The sequence below is a fragment of the Balaenoptera physalus genome (genome assembly GCF_965194825.1).
Source record: "Balaenoptera physalus genome assembly, chromosome: 4".
NCBI classification, from domain to species: domain Eukaryota; kingdom Metazoa; phylum Chordata; class Mammalia; order Artiodactyla; family Balaenopteridae; genus Balaenoptera; species Balaenoptera physalus.
This window is the reverse complement of record NC_138891.1, coordinates 97,528,196-97,548,916: the sequence shown is the minus strand read 5'-3', so window position 1 is coordinate 97,548,916 and position 20,721 is coordinate 97,528,196. Positions and strand designations below refer to the sequence as shown.

The 20,721-nt window shown below is 38.1% G+C and overlaps 1 protein-coding gene across 1 annotated transcript in view; it reads left to right on the top strand.

Moving 5' to 3' along the window:
* The first annotated feature begins 1,017 nt into the window (after positions 1-1,017).
* Positions 1,018-20,721, top strand: part of LOC309660004 (putative protein ARB2BP) — a 302,775-nt gene continuing 283,071 nt past the window's right edge. Inside the window, exon 1 of the mRNA XM_082460471.1 lies at positions 1,018-7,080. The gene's annotated coding sequence lies outside the window, so the exon portion shown is untranslated. The remainder of the gene's footprint in view (positions 7,081-20,721) is intronic.

Below are 20,721 nucleotides of genomic sequence, written 5' to 3'. Positions count from 1 at the left end.
AACATTTCCATGAAACTTACCGTGGTTGACAATCTGCTTAGTTGCAGCAATGTGTTTGATATGGGCTCTGGACGCAAAGCAAACCCCCATAGTAGAAAATGACAACTGATGCTTTTACCAAAGCCTGCCAGTGGCTGGTGACCATGACCTGCCTAATCCTGAGTGCTTGTCTCTTAGTGGTGGTTCCCTGTGTATGTGTGTGTCCCACCAGAGTTATCTGGGTGGGTGGTCTATGAAATATTTGGAATTTATGGCCAACCTTGCCTACAGACAGGCGACTACTTTAAATGCCATTGCTTGCTGTTTGATTGTGGAGTGGTACCTGGTTAATTCTCTCCAGAATCAAATCAAACACTAATAATGCTATGAGATTCTGGTTACTATTAGTATAATTCATTATGTGCAAGGGTAAGACTTGCCCACACATAAAACATGTCCTTCAGAGCCAAGGTGAAAAGGGAAGCAAGCATTCTTTGCCACTTCTTCAAAAAAGAAGAGGAAAGAAGAAAGTGAGATACTATCCTGTGTAAGCCCATAGATAGCTTCTCTTTTCTGCTAACAGTTTTATTCTCTCTCCAGAGTTCTAATGTATGTCAAACCACTGCATAATATTTCTCAAATTTTTAAATGTCAGTAAGAATTTCAAAACAAAACAATCTATTTTTGAAAAAGAAATCTTTTCTCATTGTGAAAATAATTATTCAAATGCCATACTAAGCCATTATACCTTCAATTTAGAAAATGTGAATACCCTTGGAAGAATAATACCATAATGTATTTGACATTATTTACACTTAGTATGAATGAAGGCTATGAGAATTGGCTTTTACTGGGAAGAAGAAGGAATTAAGACACTAACTCATCAAGGAAGAACAGAAGACTGAAAGTAAAGGAATAGAAAAAAATAACCCATTCAAATGGAAATGAAAAGAAAGCTGGGATGGCAATACTCATATCAGAAAAAACGGATTTTAAAATAAAGTCTGAAAAAAATAAAAAAATAAAAAAAATAAATAAAGTCTGTAACAAAAGACAAAGATGACCATTATATAATGGTAAAGGGGTCAATCCAAGAAGAGGATATAGCATTCATAAATATATGTGCATTTAATATAGGAGCAACTAAATATATAAAGCAAATATTAACAGACATAAAGGGAGAAATTGACAGTAATACAATAATAGTAGGATACTTGAATATACCACTTACATCAGTGGACAGATCAACCAAACAGAATATTAATAAGGAAACAGTGGCCTTAAATGACACATTACACCAGATGGTCTTAACAGATATCTGTAGAACATTCTATCAAATAAACAAACAAAAAACCCCAGCAGAATACACATTCCTTTCAAGTGCACATGGAATTTTCTCCAGGATAAATAACATGTTAGGCCACAAAACAAGTCTCAATAAATTTAGAAAATTTAAATTATTTACATTAAACAACTTTTCCAACCACAACAGTATGAAACTAGAAATCAATTACAGGAAGAAAAATGGAAAAAACACAGACATGTAGAGACTAACATCTTACTAAGAAAAGAGTGAATTGACAAAGAAATGAAAGATGAAATCAAAAAATACCTTGAGATGAATGAAAATAGAAATGCAAAGTTCCAAAATCTATAGGACACAGCAAAAGCAGTTCTAGGAGGAAAGTTTATAGTGATACAGGCCTACCACAAGAAACAGGATAAATCTCAAATAAACAACCTAACTTTCCATCTAATAGACTTAGAAAAAGCCCAAAGTTTACAGAAGGAAGGAAATAATAAAGATCAGAGCAGAAATAAATAGAGACCAAAAAAAAAAATAAAACACAATAGAAAAGATCAATGAACCTAAGAGCTGGTTTTTTTGAAAATATAAACAAAATTGATAAACCTTCAGCCAGACTCACTAAGAAAAAAAGAGAGGCCAAATAAACAAAATTAGAGGTGAAAAAGAATGAAGTAATAGAAAAAGCCACAGGTACCATGAAGTGGCCGGTCCATCATGGTATAGTTTAAGGCTGTCACCTAATGGAAAGGTTTATAGAGCAAATGTTCTCTCAATACTTAAAGCACAACCTGAATGTCATTACTTTCTTTTGATTAAATCTCCACTAAATGCTCCTGAAAATAGAATATACTACTGAAATATGGTTTGAGTACTTCAATATTCCAGGCTTGTACATAGCCATGCGGGCTGTGCTTGCATTAACAGCATCCTGAGCAACAAGACATGTAGGAAAACTGATAGCGACTGGTATTAAGGTGCTGTCACTCCTGTCCTTTCTGTGGTTACAGGACATGTGATTGGCAGCTGAGGTAAGCACATTCCAGTCACAAGGTGAGCTGTACTGTATTTCATTCAGCAACTACTGAGAGGCCAAGAAGTAGGAATTCCTCTAGGGCAATCCCTGGAAACAGCTATGGAAGTAAAGGAGTGCTACAGTTATGTCTGCCCAGATTTACTAAAAGAATTTAACAAGTATGACACAGAGGGGCCAAGTAGATAAAACAGTATACTAGAATCAAGGCAATCTCAAAGAAAGAATTTTCCATTGACGTTGGTTACGACAGATCCTTGGAACCTGAAATCTGTTTTCATCCAGAATTTGCTAATCTAGAATTTACCTACCTAACAAGTAGTAAATGAAGTAATTCAGCATTATCTTATTGGTGTCAGAGTTCTCTCTACAAGGATACTGACCTCACCTAACTGGATGTGCAGAGACTTTGAGTGTCACTCTTATATCTTGAAAGAAAAAAACGACCAAGTAAAAAGTACATTTCAAAAAGTAGCTTCATACACAACAACGTGAATGTATTTAATGCCACTGATCTGTACACTTAAAAATGGCTAAAATGGTAAATTTCATGCTATATGTTACCACAATAAAAGACTTAAAAAAATTTTTTTAACTTTAAGAGGCCTCATGACACTTGCCCTTACTCATTCATGGGTCAAGGAATTCCAGTAATTAGGAAATGCTACCCTCCACACTAAAAGAAAATTGGTTTTTGTTGCAAGTGTTTTAGAACTAAGAAGCTAGTACAGTTGACCCTTGAACAACAAGGGTTTGAACTGCGCAGGTCCACTTATATGTGGATTTTTTTTCAATAGTAAATACTACAGTTCTACACAATCTGTGGTTGATTTAATCCATAGATGTGCAACCACGTATATGGAGGAACCACATATACGGAGGAACTATGAAGGACTGACTATAACTTGTACACGCATTTTTCACTGAGTGGAGGGTCCACGCCCCTAACCCCACATTGTTCAAGGGCCAGCTGTCTATTGGATTAAGTTTAATTCCTTGGACTCTTTTTCTTGATTAAAAAAAAAAATTTTTTTTCTTTTCAAAATAAAAACAGCCTGTTGGATCATTTTTTTCTAAAAAAAAAAGCAATGTTCACAACATTCAGGTATTACCACACCAGCTTCAGCCTCTGTTTATTGAAATTTCTTCCTGGTTCACATGTCTAAGCACATGCCACTGACCCAACCTGTGAGAGGCAGACACAAAGTGGTGTTGCAGGTGCAAACAGTTGTCTTCTTTGACTGCTCTTCTAACTCCTCTCCTACGACAGAAATCACTGGCAATGCCAATTAAATCTCTATCAGCTGATTTTGGGGTGGTTCTAATGCACCTCTTTGTTCCCTCTTTCCCTTTGTTCACTCTTTGTTCTTTTTTTCTTTTCTCTCTCTTTCTTACTTTATTTTATTTTTTTGGTGGGCTTTGTGTCTGGCTTCTCTCACTTAACAAGGTTTATCCACGTGTAGCATGTATCAGAACTTCATCCCTTTTCATGACCTTAGTCATTTCAGGCAGCTATAACAAAATACCATAGACTGGGTGACTTAAACAACATTTATTTCTCGTCGTTCTGAAGCCTGTGAAGTCCACGAAAAAGGGGCTAGCAGATTGGAGATTTGGTTCTTGGTGACGGTCCTCTTGCTGACTTGCAGATGGCCAACTTCTCACTGGATCTTCACATGGCAGAGAGAAGATGCTTTAATGTCTTTTCCTTTCCTCATAAGGATACCAATCCTATTATGTGGGCTCCACTCTCATGAGCCCATGTAAACCTAATTACCTTCCAAAGACCTCCTCTCTTCATATCATCACATTGGGGGTAATGGCTTCAATATTTGAGTTGCGGTGGGGGGAGTAGGGGAGACAGAAACATTCAGTCCATAACATGACCCAATAATATACCACTGTACAAACAATACTACATTTCATTGATTCATTCATTAGTTGACAAGCATTTGGGTTATTTCCACTTTTTGACTATTATGAATAATGCTGTTATGAACATTTGTGTACAAGTTTTTTGTGGCCACATGTTTCAATTCTCTTGAGTATATACCTAGGAGAGGAATTGCTAGTTCATATGGCAACTCCATGTTTAACCACTCAAGGAACTGCCAATCCGATTTCCCAAATGGCTGCACCATTTTACAATCCCATAAGCAATATACAAGGGTGCAATTTCTCCAAATCCTCACCAACACTTACTGTCTGTCTTTTTTATTATAACCATCCATCCTAGTGGGTGGGAAGTGGTATCTTGTGATTTTTGATTTGTATTTCCCTAATGTCTAATGATGTTGATCACCTTTTCTTGTGCTTACTGGTCATTTGTATATCTTCTTCAGAGAAATGTCTATTTGAACTCGTCATCCATTTTTAATTGAATTATTTGCCTTTTTATATTGAGTATAAGAACTCTTTATATTTTAGATACAAGTCCCTTATCAGATATATGATTTGCAAATATTTTTTCCCTTTTTGGATTGTCTTTTTATCTTCTTGATAGTGTCCTTTGAAGCACAGAAGTGTTTTTTTTTTTAATTTTGATGATAAATTGCTTTTTTAAAAAGTTTTTGGAGGTCTGGATCCAGAATAATGTTTTCCTAACACCTAATGAAAAGTTTCATAGAATTTTATAGCAGGTAGGAAGGTAATTCAGGTGTATAGTACAAGAAGAACAAGAGAGTTTAATTGATAATTAATTAAAGGGGAAAATATTTTGATGGGTAGAAAATTAAATTTCACATAGTTAATATATAAGAATAAAGGCTCTGTAATATATTTTTACTTCTTTTCATATGTGTAAATGCACATAAAGCAGATTGAAAGGAGTTATTTTATAAACATAAGCCAAAGGAAAAAAATCTATGCTTGCCCCTAACACTAAGTGAAACTGAAGGGAAAACAGAGTTGTTTACTCAGGTAAATATGTGGGGGATCTATAAATGATGAATAGCTTTATTAAAGAAGTTATTAACTTTATATACTGAACTACTGCTAATGACATTTTAATAAAAGTTGCTTTTGAAATAAACTTTTCTGGTTAATCTCTCCACTCTCTTTGGAATCTTTGGTAGGTAAAAAAATAAGCTAAATTCACACCTGAAAATTTTAACAGTTTATGCAGAGCATACAAAGTTAACAGCTTATAAATTCTCCTTACCTCAAGAAAGGAAATGGGCAGAAGTAACCATGAACCACTACTATAGTCGCTCCTGCTAAAATACTTCTCCAGTGTACTTTTAGCTATTCATTTCCTTCTTTTTTCGAGTTATAACAGACATATAACATTATATTAGTTTCAGGTGTACACATAATGATTCAGTATTTGTATATATTGCTAAATGATCACCACAATGTCTAATTAATATCTATCACCACACATAGTTACAAAAAGTTGTTTTCTTGTGATGAGAACTTAAAATCTACTCTCAGCAATTTTCAAATGTACAGTATAGTATTATTAACTATAGTCACCATGCTATACATTGCCAGGACTTATTTTATAACTGGAAGTTTGTGCCTTTTGACCATCTTCATTCATTTCACCCACCCTCCACCACCTTGCTTCTTCCACCCACCAATCCATTCTCTGTATCTATGAGTTCAGTTATAGATTTTTTTTAGGTTCTACATATAAGTGAAATTATATGGTATTTGCTTTCCTCTGTCTGACTTATTTCACTTAGCATAATGCCCTTAAGGTTCATTTGTGTTGTCACAAATGGCAAGATTTCATTCCTATTTATGGCTGAATAATATATAAATCACATTTTCTTTATCCATTCATCCATTGATGGACACAGTTGTTTCCATGTCTTGGCTATTATAAATAATGCTACAATGAACATAAGGGTGCACATATATCTTTTCAAGCTAGTGTTTCGTTTTCATCAGATAAATACCCAGAAGTGAAATTGCTGGATCATACTGTAGTTCCATTTTTAATTTTTTGAGGAACCTCCATATTATTTTCCATATTGGCTGCTCCAATTTACATTCCTACCAACAGTGCACAAGGATTCCCTTTTATTCATGTTCTCACCGATACTTGTTATTTGTTGTCTTTTTGATAATAGCCATTCTGACAGGTGTGAGGTGATATCTCATTGTGGTTTTGATTTGCATTTCCCTGATGATGAGTGACGTCAAGCTCTTTTTCATGTACCTGTTGTCCCTTTGTATGTCTTCTTTGGAAAAATGTGCATTCACATCCTCTGCCCATTTTTTGATCAGATTGTTTTTTTGCTATTGAGTTGTATGAGTTCTTTATATATTTTGGATATTAACCCCTTATCAGGTATATGATTTTCAAATATCTTCTCTCATTTGGTAAGTTGCCTTTTCATTTTGTTGATGGTTTCCTTTTTTGTGCAAAACCTCTCTGCTCTTTAATGATGATATTAAACACCAAGATGGCACAATTTATGGACAAATATTTTTCATAATAAAAAGTATCCTTGGGCTTCCCTAGTGGCGCAGTGGTTGAGAATCTGCCTGCCAATGCAGGGGACACGGGTTCCAGCCCTGGTCTGGGAAGATCCCACATGCTGCGGAGCAACTAAGCCCGTGTGCCACAACTACTGAGCCTGCGCGTCTGGAGCCTGTGCTCCGCAATGAGAGGCCGCGATAGTGAGAGGCCCGCGCACCGCGATGAAGAGTGGCCCCCGCTTGCCGTGACTAGAGAAAGCCCTCGCACAGAAACGAAGACCCAACACAGCCAAAAAACAAATAAATTAATTAATTTAAAAAAAAACTATCCTTTGTATTGCTCCATTGTTGCAATAATATGAAATTTAATTTTGAGAAAGATGCACTTAGGTTTTGGTGGTACTTCCAAGAAAACACTAGTTCTCAAAAAATTTTGTTATTTCTAGTTATTCCCAGGAAAAATGCTGAAACATTAAATGAATCTAAATATTAAGGGCTCCATGTGAAGCTGCATGCTAAGCCTCAGCTCTTGTGAGGCTGTGTAACACCTTGATTTTAAACTTCTAGCCTCTGTAAGAGAATACATTTCTAGAGTTTTAAACCACCAAGTTTGTAGTACTTTGTTACAGCAGCCCTAGAGAAGAATACTCTAGCTAATAGTCTCCTCATTGTTCATGAAATACATCAACCTGTTTCCCACCTCCACAACTTTGCTTAACTAGTCCGTCACCCCAAATGTCATACCTTTCACCTTTCCACTTATCCTGCCTAGCCTTCGGGACCTCTCTCAGTCCTACTTATTCCAAGCAATTTTCTCCAGCTCTTCCTACCCACTTATGCTCTTAACTGTTCATCGCAATATATATTATATTCACTCTTCTCGTACTACTTAAGGTTCTATGTCTTGTTTCCCTAAACAAATTGAAAGTTCCATGAATGCAGATTCTTATGCTGCACTTATGTAACCTTAAACTTAGCAAGCACGAAGACATATTTAATTACTGCATAGCATCAGATAAACCAAGGTAATGGGCCTCACAGCTGTAGCACCACCGATATTAAAAACCAAATCTCAGTGACCTTGCTGCAGACTCCTCCCCAGATTCTACATCTCACAGGCTGAACTGCTATAACCCAGTTAGAATGGAGTGAATGAGAGCCCAGATCATTCCCCTGTTGTGCTGCTCAGGGCTAAAATTCCACCCAAAAAGCTATTACTGTCACTTTGTTGTTGTTTTGTGAAATAAAAAGGGGATCTATGAAAGGTTACCACAGCAAAGCTATAATTCCTACAGCATTATAGTAATAGTGATATCAAAGATCTTTGATGCATTTAGGTTGCAGAGGTCTGAGGTTGCTGAGCTTGATATTAATCAAAGAGAAGACTAATAGTAAAATAAAATGAATGAAACAGACCTCAAGAAAAATCTTCCAATCTTCCTTTGTGATGCAAGCATGAAGGAAACATTTTCTCAGAGTGGAATGGCTTTGAATGGATATTTGCAAATTATCTTTCTTTTCTTCCTTCTTTGTTCCCAGCCAATGGCTTTAGATAAACTCTGTTATCATCATATCTTCTTATGTACCTATTTTCAGGAGTCTCAGGTAAGAACCCATGACCCAACTCCTTGCAAAATGTAGGAAAGCTAACTGGCTGCAGGGAAGAACCTTGAATGCAGTTATGGACCAACTGACAAAGATGCTGTTAGGACAAGGTACACACAAGACACTTCCTCCTCTGGCCTCTCTTGTTAATACAATATGAGTTATAATGGGACTAAGTGGGTGGAACTGGGAAGTTACATTATCAAGACAAAGTCTTCATGGAAGTTCCCCTCTCTGAGTCAGACTTGGGCCAGGACATTGTCTGCCTCCCATGGAATAGTGGAATCCACGTGATCAAAAAAATCTTAGGGATTCTCCAAGCCAAGAAGTCATTGCCTCCCCTAAATTATCCCAGAATCCAAAGGGGAATGGCCACTAGATCCTGATGAAACAACTCTTTAACCTACCACCAAGACTAGCTGAGCAAAGATTTCACACCCAGCCACCATGAGTCCCATGGAGAGGACTCCACAATTCATTAACCCTTTTCTGCTATCCTCCCCACCATGGGTCACAGCCACTGGAGCTACAGAACTGCCACAGTGAGAGTTTTCCCTCTCTTCTATTTTATACATGGTCAGCATGAATTCCCAGAAAAACTGAGTCTCAAAAGATTCTCACAATTTCTCCCTCTTTCCCTCCCTCTCCTTCTCTCACTCTCACTCTCTCTCTCTCTCTCCGTGTCACACACACACACACACACACACGCAAGCATGTATGCATTTGAAGGGCTTGGTTTGTCTCATTATTTCCTTTTCCATAATTTCTATTTATTCAATAGGTTACCAAGTATCAAAAAAAAAAAAAAAAACTCTTCTAAGACACTGGGAAAAAAGCTTTGGCCTCATGGTGTGTCAATGTTTATGATATGCAGGACCCTCTTGCTCTGTCTGTGGGTATAGCACACACACGCACAGAGCTGGCTAGATGGCTGACAGGCACTAATGTCACCAGCCACCACCTTGCTGGGTCTTCAGGCCTTCACAGTGAATTGTCTCTCAGGGACCTACAGTCTTTCCTGAAGTCTGATCTCTATTGTCAACACTCCAGGTCTACAAATAATTTTGTACATTCTAGAATAGTGGTTCTCAACCTGGGTGCATGTTAGAATCACATGGAAATTTTTACTTAAAAGGTGATGCCTGCCCATCCTAGAGATTCTGGTTTGATTGGCTGGGAATGGTCTAGGATCAGTGGATTAGACACCAGGAGGCTATGATGTATGGCCCAGGTCAAGAGAACCTGGGGAGGTGGGGAGGGGGTCAGTGTTCCAGTCTCTTTTTCCAAAAGGCCCACAATCTCTATGTAAATTCATATTTGCAAATAGATTTGGGAGGAAAGTGAGATGCTGACTAATTCCTCTCACCATAGGGATTTTAACCCTCTCTGCCCACCTATTACAACTATTTCCCTTTCAATTATAGCCAAAAGCAAATATAAAGAATTTTGTTGTAAACAACATTTTCTCCTTCCATTTACTGCCTCAGTAGGAAGATGTAACTGTTGGCATTGCATTATTATAATAAAGAGAGAAAATACACCATTCCAAGTGACATTAGAATGTGTTGATCATGCAATCTTGTCCTCTGTTCACTCATTTTTACCTAAATTCACAGCAGGAAAAGGGGTCATAATTTTCCTATTTTGTGCAACTATAGGCTATTTTAATAAGAAGCAAGCACAGATAATTATCTGAAAGGTCTTCTATTATAAGAAGCAAATCACTTCTCCTAAAAATACTAGTAAATAACACCCTTATGTGACATATAGTCATAACCCTGCTCCAAGGGAGGACAAGGCCAATTTATCAGCTTTTCATCTGCCTCATTAATTCTCCACTCCTTTCAGAGCCTGCAATTTAATTGCAGAGAGAAACTATAAATGACCCTGCAGAGTGCATGTGGAAGAATTAGCCATCATCTTTATTTATGAGTTTCTAAACAAAGAAGCTAGCAAATATGAACACAGTCGATATCTCCCAGGCCACACCAACCGGGGGTAAAAAGAGGGTCACATATGTTATAAACAGGAGTTGTTGATTTTGTTCTCCATCAACTCTGCCAAAACTCTGGTTCCCTCAAAATAACTCTCAAAGAATTCTGGGAGTCTTAAGGGGCTACAGGAACTAAGGCTTGAATTTGTTATGGATGTCTGCCCTTTTCCTCTGTCCTGCTCAAGCTCACTAAAGTGAAAGTGTCTCAGACGTAGAGAACAAACGTATGGACACCAAGGGGGGAAAGCGGGGATGGGATGAATTGGGAGACTGGGATTGACATATATACACTAATACGTATGAAATAGATAACTAATGAGAACCTGCTGTATAGCACAGGGAACTCCACTTCGCTGCGCAGTAGAAACTAACACAACATTGTAAAACAACTATACCCCAATAAAAAATAAATTAACTAAATAAATAAATAAAGTGAAAGTGTCTGCTTTGGAGGACTCCAGAGTTGTGAGCTACACCATCACCACCTTAATGCCTGGAGTGGCTGCTATTACACAGCCAATGCTGACTGACACAGTCTATACCCGTGGAGGTTTCTCTTTTGACTCTTTCTTGGAGTCACCTTATCTTAGGACTTAAGTGTGACTCCATGACTCTGAGCTGGAGAACTATATGGATGAAAGGCATTTGCTCTGTTTAAGATCATCCCTCCTCTCTGGTTTTGTACCATTCTCCCAGAATCAAGCATTTTTGTCTTCATTTTCTCCTATGAAATTTATTATTGGAGACTCTTCAGTTTACCTATTCACCCCTCCCTACCCCTAGTCCTCCAGATGTATTCATTCATTCATTCACTCAACAGTTAGGCACTGTTGAGGATACAACGATGGGCTGGACAGGTACAGTCTTCTCCTCATAGACCAAGTGCCATAAGCAGGTTCTCTGGTGGGCAAGTTGAGGATGCTGTGAGCACGCAAAGGACAGGCACTTCCTCCCATATGTGTGTAGTCAAGGAGTGGTTCTCAGAGGAAAGAAACGGCCTCAGAACGGAAACTAAAAGAAGGAGCAGGAGCTGGGCAGGCAAGGCAGAGCAAGAGCCAGGGCGCAGAGAGAGACTACTGGGAGGTGGGGCAAGGAAGGGGCAACTCCAGACATAAAGAGCATCATGTACAAAGTCTCAGAGGTTAGGTAGAACATTGAGAATTCCAAAGATAATCCCAGAAGACTCACTTCCATCAGAAGTTTTACCTTTCTGCACCAATAACTTGTAATCAGAAAGGGGAAAAAACAGCTGATTGGGCTTGTTCTTCTGAGTGGTTTTTTTTGAGGTGTTAATTAAGTAGGGACAGGCTCTGAAGTCAGATGGAAATAGAGTTGCCAGATAAACTACAGAATGCCCAGGTAAATTTGAATTTCAGATTTTATATATATATATATATATATACATATATATATATATACACATATATATGTATATATATACATATATATATTCAAAAAATAAAAAATAATTTTTAGTACAAATATCTCAAATATTGCATGGTATATACTAAAAGTTATTTGTTGTTTATCTGGAATTCTAATTTAACTGGATGTACTATATTTTTATTTGCTAAATCTGGCAACCATAGACCATGAAAATGATCAAAAACTTGGTCACATTCACTGGAAAATCAATTGGAAAAAGAAGAGATAAGATTACAAAAGCAGACATCAATGGTAAAAACATAAAAAAAAAATGCAACTCACAGAAAAAAAGATTACAGCAGGTCAAGCAAATTTCCTTGTCTGAATTCTAAATAACTAAAACCCACAGAGAATGTCTTACAATAGCATATAGAGGGTTCTTTGCCACAAGCACTTTGTAAGAGCAGGATTGCAGAGGAAGGACCCCTAAGACTGAGTCCCCAACTCACTAGTAATTATCAGTTCAGCCAATGAAAGTGATACCAACAGAAAAGAGACGTGCAGTCATCAAACAGCAGGGTCAGCCATCCTTGGACTCCTGGTCACACACAGACAAGGTGGTGACCACATCGTGGTTCTTGAGAATTCTGGTGGATGAAAGCACATCCAAATGCATGTGTGTTTGTCATCTGGCAGCTCATTATAATAGAGCTTTGTGCCCATGTCTTGTGGTCCAGTCTCAATACATAGGCCCCACCTCTGACTCTGAAGGAAATGGATGAGAAACCGCATGTCCACTGGGAGGAGGAAAGTTTACAACAGCAGAAAACAAACAAAATAGACCGGGAATGGGGAGCAAAAAGGATTTCTGCTTTCTTAGTCCTGATATGAAGAACAGTAGTGTTTGATGAAGAAATTAAATGGGAAGAATAAATAAATTTATTTATTCATAAATAAATTTTCCATAGATAGGCTTGTAGCAAACCTGAGTTTTTAATGGACACAAGAGAAAGACTGAAGATAGAATATTTTTCTTCTGCTGCAACTTGAATAAATTGTTGACCTTAAGTGGAAATACACTAAGTTTGAGGGCAGATGAGAACAAAACCAATAAATTTCATAGGACTGTAGTGAACACCAGATGGTGAAAAAGAGTCTTACCAAACCAGACATCTGCTTTCATCTCTAAGAGACAAGAGAGATGTACAAAATATTTTTAAAGGATACCAAAAAAAGAGGCATTAGAGATGACAGAGTGCAAAGGCGCAGCCTCAGATTTCAAATCGAGAGGTACCCGCATGGTCATTTGTCCATATATTCCTTACCCCCAGCCTTCTGCCCCAGACTCCTGAGCTTCCACAGTACCTGGTAGTCTCAGTTCTTCACATTCAATCCCAATCTGAAATTATAGTCTAGAGACCAGCTTTGAACTATTCAAAGCTGAAATGCCTAAAACCCCCTCTTCCTATTCCCTACCCCTTTCAATCCATCCTCCCCTGCAATAAAACTAAGTATACTCATTCCGGGTTCCAAGATGGAGACAGCATCTTCTTTCCAGAAGCAGGCACAGCAGTGGGGTGGGTCACGTAGGTTGATCTTCCCACCCAGTTCTTCACATCAAGTTAAAATAAAAAGTAGTTTTCACTCATGAGGTTCATATGTTACACTAGACTTGAATATATATGTTGCATTTTTTTGCAATTAAAAAGTAGGGTTATTTGGAGACATTCCAAAACACATAACCAAAAAAAAGGAAAGTTATGCTTTGCTTGTATGAAACAATGTACAATAGAGGTGAGCCATGTTAAAAATAATCTCAGTTGGATGTTCTTATGAACCAAAGCTTCATTAGAAACCATGCTTTCAGGTCAAATCATCTGCTGCAAAGTGTACACAGCCTTAAAACAGGTGGTTAGTTCCTATTCTTTCTTTTTTTTTAAGAAATAGTTTTCTTATTTCAAAAATAATATCAAGGGACTTCCCTGGCGGCCCAGTGGTTAAGACTCCACACTCCCAATGCAGGGGGCACGGGTTCAATCCCTGGTTGGGTAACTAAGATCCCGCATGCCCTGTGGTGCAGCCAATAAATAAATAAATAAATAAATAAAAATTTAAAAACGAAAACAAAACAATATCAAAAGTTTCGGAAACCAAAAGCACAAAGGAGAAAATTTAAATCACGCATAATCCTATCACTTAGAAGTAACTACTATTAATTTACATGTTGTTATTTAGCCTCCTAGTCTTTGTTCTGTATTTACATAATGTTATTATAAAAATGAAATCATCCTGTGCTTATTGTTTAGTAACAACTTTACCAATAAACATATACAGGCAACATGCTTACATCATTAAATATTCTTCTAAAACACATAGGTAATTTTTTTTATTGAAGTATAGTTGATTTACAATGTGTTAGTTTCAGGTGTACAACAAAGTGATTCAGTTATACATACTTCTTCAGATTCTTTTCCATTATAGGTTATTACAAGATATTGAGTATAGTTCCCTGTGCTATACGGTAGGTCCTTGTTTTTATCTATTTTATATGTAGTAGTGTGTATCTTTTAATCAAGCACCGTAAAATATTGCACACTGAACGTAAGTGAAAAGGCACTAAATTTGAGAAGAGATGAGAACAAAACAATAAATTGATTTTGTCTTACAGATGTGCCTTAATTTATTTAACCAATCCTCCTCATTTACCAAGAATTTAGATTATTCCCCACACCAGTTCCCTTGCTCTCGCTCTCTCTTCTCTCCCCATTAGCAATAATAAATATGACATCCTTGTAGCTAACCTTTTTGCACATCTAGTTATTTCCTTGAGATAAATTCCTAGAAGTGTAAGTGCTGGGTCAAAGGGAATTTACTATGCTTCCTGAACCAAATGTTTCTGTTTTCCTCCTGAATTTTTCTAGAATTAAGCAAGATCTCCACATGGGCCATTTTGGTGATATATGCAGTTTACAAGCATATTTCTTCTTGCATAATTCATTTACAATTTCTAATTTTATTCTACCAAGTGGCAGATGTTAAACACATGTCTATTAAATTTTTTAAAAAATCAGTCACCGTAACCTTCTTATGCTGACAGCTCCAGTCATTTCCAGTTCATTAAACTGTATCGCAAAATTAAATCAATTCATGAAAGCAACTAAACCTTGTAAAAGCAAGAAAGAGCTCATTTCTGTCCAAAGTAGTATAGAGAACTGTATTACTCTTAAATCTGAAGTCAGTGCAGGCACATACAACAACATGAATAAATCAATAGGCATTGTGCTGAGCAGATGAAGCCAGACACAAAAGAGCGCATATTTATGATTCTGTTTATGTAAAGTTCAAGAATAAGCAGAACTAATAGAGAGGGAGAGAAGTCAAAATAGTGGTGACCTCTTGAGGTCATGGAAGATGACTGACTGGGAAGCAGCCCAAGGGAGCCTTCTTGGGTCCTGGAGATAGTCTATCTATTGGTCTGGATGACAGCTGCACAGGTATATGGAAGAAACTATTGAAATGTACATATAAAAAATTGAACAATATATTTAAAATTTGTGTACTTTTACTTTATGTACTTTGCTGTTGTATGTTGTCCTTTGATTTTTTTAAAAACTCCAAAAAAATCAAGTTCTAAATCAGTGGTTTATGTATTCATTTCCTAGGGCTGTCATAACAAAGTACCACAACCGGTCATCTTGAAACAACAGAATTTTCTTCTCTCACCGTCCTGGAATCCACGAGCTGAAAACAAGATGTCAGCAAGGCCATGCTCCCTCTAAAACCTGTAGGGGGAACTCCTTCCTTGCCTCTTCCTAGCTTCTGGTGGTTTGCCAGCAATCTTTGGCATCCCTTGACTTACAGATGCATCACTCCAATTCTCTGTCTTCATATGATGTCCTCGCTGTGTCTCTTGTCTTCACATGGCCGTATTCTTATAAGGACACCAATCATATTGAATTAGGGGCCCACTCTTCCCATTTGACCTCAACTAATTACATTTGCAACAGCCCTATTTTCAAATAAGGTCACATTCTGAGGTACTGGAGGTTGGGACTTCAACATACCATTGGAAGGGACATGATTCAACCCATAAAAGTTTACACTCTTCTTTTACATTTTCTTCCAAAAATTTAAGTTCTGCAAAAGGAACCAAAATGAAGGAAATGGTGTCTGGAAGGTTTTATATCAGTCAGCAGTAAATAAACTCTATTTGCAAGGAGATTCCTCAGAAAATCCTCAGTCAGGGCTACAGATCTGTTCTTAGTTTCCAGAGTATGTATCAGAGGGAGGGAAGACACTTGTGAAAAATTACACAAGGGGAATTTGAAGATATGAAGAAAGAGCTCACAGGCATAGCAATTCAGTGCAGTACTTCTGAAATACTAAGATATGTTATGGTTCTTTGTTGGCCCAGTATCCAGCCAGCTGGCTGCCTCAAGGAAAGTTTTTTGGCAGCACAGAAAACAGCAGTAGAGAGTCAGCCTCTCTGGGTTTTGTATTCCAGAGTGAGAAGAAGATTAGGTGTGTAGCCGCAATACCTTGGGCAAAAATTTGGAGGCAGAATCTCATCCCTGCCCCTTAGATGTGAGAAGGATTCTTTTGGCATTGGGATGGAAGAAAAAAGAGAAAGGGGGCTTACTTTCTGATGCCTGGTAGACCCACTCAGGTTGGGAGGGGGTCAGATGCCAGTGAGGGAAAAACTGCAGCAGAAAAGACCATGGACAGCCTCACAAGTATTTCTGTCCCAGGTGTGGCCCAGCATCAGCAGAGGGCCCAGGGCCATGTGAACAGCTAAGGGTCACCTCAACAGAGACCTACAAAAGCCAAGAATTGAAGGGGCTTTTTGCCCAACAAGCAGCAACAAAAAAAGTTATTCATTAAATTGATTACTAAATCTGACATAGTTTGTCCCCATTTATAAGACATTTCAAATAAATAAATGCACGAATCAGAAAAATACATCCCTTGTCAGATCACAAATTTCAATTTTGGGTTCAGAGATCATAGTCACCAAAAAAATCCAGCAAAAGGGAAAATTATTCAGTGTTTCTAAGAGCACCAAGAAGGATAGGAACTAAAATTGAATTAGAGCTGAAACTTGGAACCGATGATTCAACTTTTATCAACTGTTCAGTTCATATCTAAAGAAGAAGAAACAGAAAGTATCTGGCATGCTGTCCAGGATATAAGAGCATAAAAGGAACTCAGACCAACAAGAGCTGGTCAGTCTTGCCCACAAAAATGAAACTGGCAGAAGAAAGCAATAGATGGGAAGCAAAGCGAGATCCGTGAAAAGGATTCCAATGGTAGCTGGGCATGCCTTGCTGCTTCTCTTAAATCCATCTGCCAGTATTATCTTAACCATGAGCGGCTCCCCAGCTGTAAAAAATGTACTCTGCTAACAAAACCACTTTTAGAAGAACATCAACCAAAAGCAGATGTATTTATACATACACAAATTGATGCTGTCTTTGCAGACAGGACTGGCCTGTATCCATTTGATATGTTCATTGTTAAATAGTTCTACCTACCCATTTTAGCATCACTGAGTATTTCTGCCTTTCACCTGACCTCTTAGATGACCGTGATTTCTGAACCAAATTTGGAAAGTCTGATCTGACAAGGGAGACTTTTTTTTCTGATCTGTGAATTTATTTGTGTAATGTATATATATGTATAGTCTTATAAATGAGGATCAATTATGTCAGATTTAATTAGAGGTTTATTCATTTTACTGAAAAGAATAAAATTACATGAAACTGAGTCTTGGCAAGAAAATCCAGGACATATGGTCATCAGACGAGGAAAACTGGGCTTTGTAGAGGAGAGAGCAGCAATCATCTGGAAACTGTCCCTTGTTTCTGGCAGCAGAGGAATTTACCTCCAGAAAATTGATCACTCTGTGAGTGCAAGGTCCAGCTCGGCCTCATGTGCCAAGGAAGACCTAACTATCATCTGGTGATGATAATGAGAAAAGAATGATTCCACAGGCTGAAGCAAAGCATGTGCTCGGATCCAATTTCCTTTGACTGCATTCAGACAGTCCCTGGTCTACTGTCAGCAGGCCCCTATGTCCTCCTTTCCAACCTAAGCATACTTGTGCTGCTCCATGGATGTCTGAGGTCTCTTTCCAACAGACCTAACCACGAGATGGACTTTCCGGCATGTTTGCCGATTCTGTTAGTTACATCTCGTGCTTTGCATCTCAAATTAATTCATCAGCAGATGAATATTTTGGCCAGAGCAAAAACAGTGAATATTTCCATTTCTAAAAAATCATTACAGAAAATAAAAATTACTTCCATTCATTGTTTATTCTCCACCATGGACCTATACATTTAATCTTTAAAATAAATAAGCTGATAGCTTGGTTGAGGGTAAAAGTATGACAGTTCTGAAATCATGAAAAAAAATAAGTGAAATTGATTCTTCTGATGCTATGCAGGAGACCTGACATCTAATAAAACACGCTCTTCTATAGATGAGGACCTTGACTCACAAAGCGCTTAAGGCAGCAGCTCTCAAACTGAACGTGTATCGAATCTCCTGGGACATGTCAACTCCAGCATCAGAGATTGCTGCAGTGGGTCTGGAGGGGAGGGCCAGGAATCTGCCTGCAGGAGGGTATAACCTACATATTTAACAATCACCCCAGGTGATTCTGTTGCAGGTGGTGTCCAGAATGCACTATGAAAAGATATTGAAACCACCCCCAGAGTCATGAAAACAAAACCAGCAGAGTCTCAGCTTAGAATTTGGGGACTGAGATGAGGGATAAGGAAGGTGTCCGGGCTCTTGGGCCTGACTCTCCCTCCTCTGCCCTGCTCCTCACTGTCAGGCTGCCCTTGCACTTGCCTTGAAAGCTATCTAAGTTAAGATTATATTGGAATTAAAATTTGAGCGACATGGTGCAATATATACTTTAATGTATACCACTAGATTATTATGCCCCCATAATAAACATCAGGTAATTTTATTACCTTTATATCACAGGAGATTGAAATGATGCTCAAAATAGTTAACTGTCCAAAATCACATAGCAAGAAAGTAGAAGAGCCAGACACAAATGTAGCCTGTAGGCACACAATCCTACTGCTTCCCTGAAGGGTCCAAGTGGGATGAATCAGCTTTTCCTACTTAAAAGTTTGCCACCATCAAGTTGCTCCAATTTCTCTCCTAGTCCTTCCATCAGTCAGTTAGTGACATTTATTTGGCACCTGCTGTCTTCAGAAGGCCAAATACAGGAACTCAAAGGCCCCCAATTGCTCTTACAGGAGCTCAGGACACTCTAAGGCCTGAGAGTACTTTTCATTTGTACCAGTTGACTTTTTCACTTCTGCAGGAGCACATCTGGCCTTCTGGATAGAGCTAATAGTGGGTTATAATAAAACTTTTTTCCAAATTGCTTCCTGATTTGTATTCAGTTTTTAAAGCACAACATGGTTTGGAGTATTTAACTTTTACTAAAAGCAGAACTGGGAATTCTCTTGAAAATAGAACTGCCACTTGTAACTTAAGCCCCAATGCAAAATCCAGAGCCTTTAGAACTGACTACTGAGTGACCTCAAATTTGAGAGAAAAGATATTCTGTACCCTTGAGGCACAAATGCCCTCTCAACGGCCAATCCTGTTACCCTCAGCCATCAATCCAGTACCACCCCCTTCCTGTGGGTATAAAAAGACAGTTGGGAAGGAGTGGGAATTTTCTAGAAGTCTATGGAGAGGTTTTTTGGCTTTTCCTCCCCTTCCTTGAGAGGCAGGAGCAGTATTGCTAAAAGTGAATGTCTTGTAATACGAGGATTAACCTCAGCAGTCTTCACACTGTGGGCCCCTGGCTGTCTCCTAAACATTTTCAGGGGGTTCACAAGGTCAAAACTCGTTTCATAAGAATCCTAAGATATTACTTGCCTTCTCACTGTTTTGATTTTTGCACAGATAGTACAAAAGCAGTGGAGAGTAAAACCCACGGCTGCCTTAGCATGAATCAAGGCAGTGGCACCAAACTTAATCATTGTATTCTTAACCTCCACCACTCACAGTTAGAAGGAGAAAAATGATACCCACAAGAATGTCCAGGATGAAGTAGTAAAAGTTATTAATTTTATTATACCCTGTCACTTGATTACCTGTCTTCTTAATATCCTGCAAGAAAATGAAGGGAAGTACACGTAAAGCACTTCAGCTGCATACTGAAGTACCCTGTTGTCTTCAGGAAAAGTATTATGAGATGGAGTTGTGAGCTGAGGTAGCTGCTCTTTTCATGGAATACTGCATTAGTTTCCTATTGTTGCTATAACAAAATGCCACAAACTTAGAGCAACACAAATTTACTATCTTACATTTCTGGAGGGCAGTAGTCTGATGTAGATCTCACTGGGCTCAAGGTGTCAGCAGTAAATTCCTTCTGGAAGTTCTAAGAAAAAAATTCCTTTTTTTGTTTTTTTGGGAGGCCTTTTCCAGCTTGCAGAATCCATCTGCTTTCTTCAGCTCATGGCTTCTTCTTCTAATTTCAAAGCCAGCAGGAAAGCATCTCCAAATTCCCTGCCTCCCTCATTCACCTATAAGGACCCCTGTGATTACACTGGGCCCAGCCTGGTCATCCAGGACAGTCGTCCTGTCTTCAAATTCTTACCTGAATCACGTCTTCAATGTCTCTTTCACTAGCAAAGTAACATATTCACAGGTTCCAGGGATTAGGACACAGACATCTTTGGTGGACCATTATTCTGCTTTCCGTAAACATTATTTTTACTTGAAAGAATGAATAATAGACAAACTATCATTTTTCAGACTTGGGTATTTGGCAGATACTTTCTCAAAATCAGTAAAGTAAGCCTGTCACTTCTAGGAAAACAGCTCATAGTATTTGTTACCAAAAATAAATTTCAAGTTCTCCAGTGAAAATTAAAATTTTGGAAAATTTGTGTCTACCACAATGAACTTGACAACTTCCTGATACTTAAGGACTTTTCTAATGAGATTGGTATGTGATACTTTGGATATTGCATAATA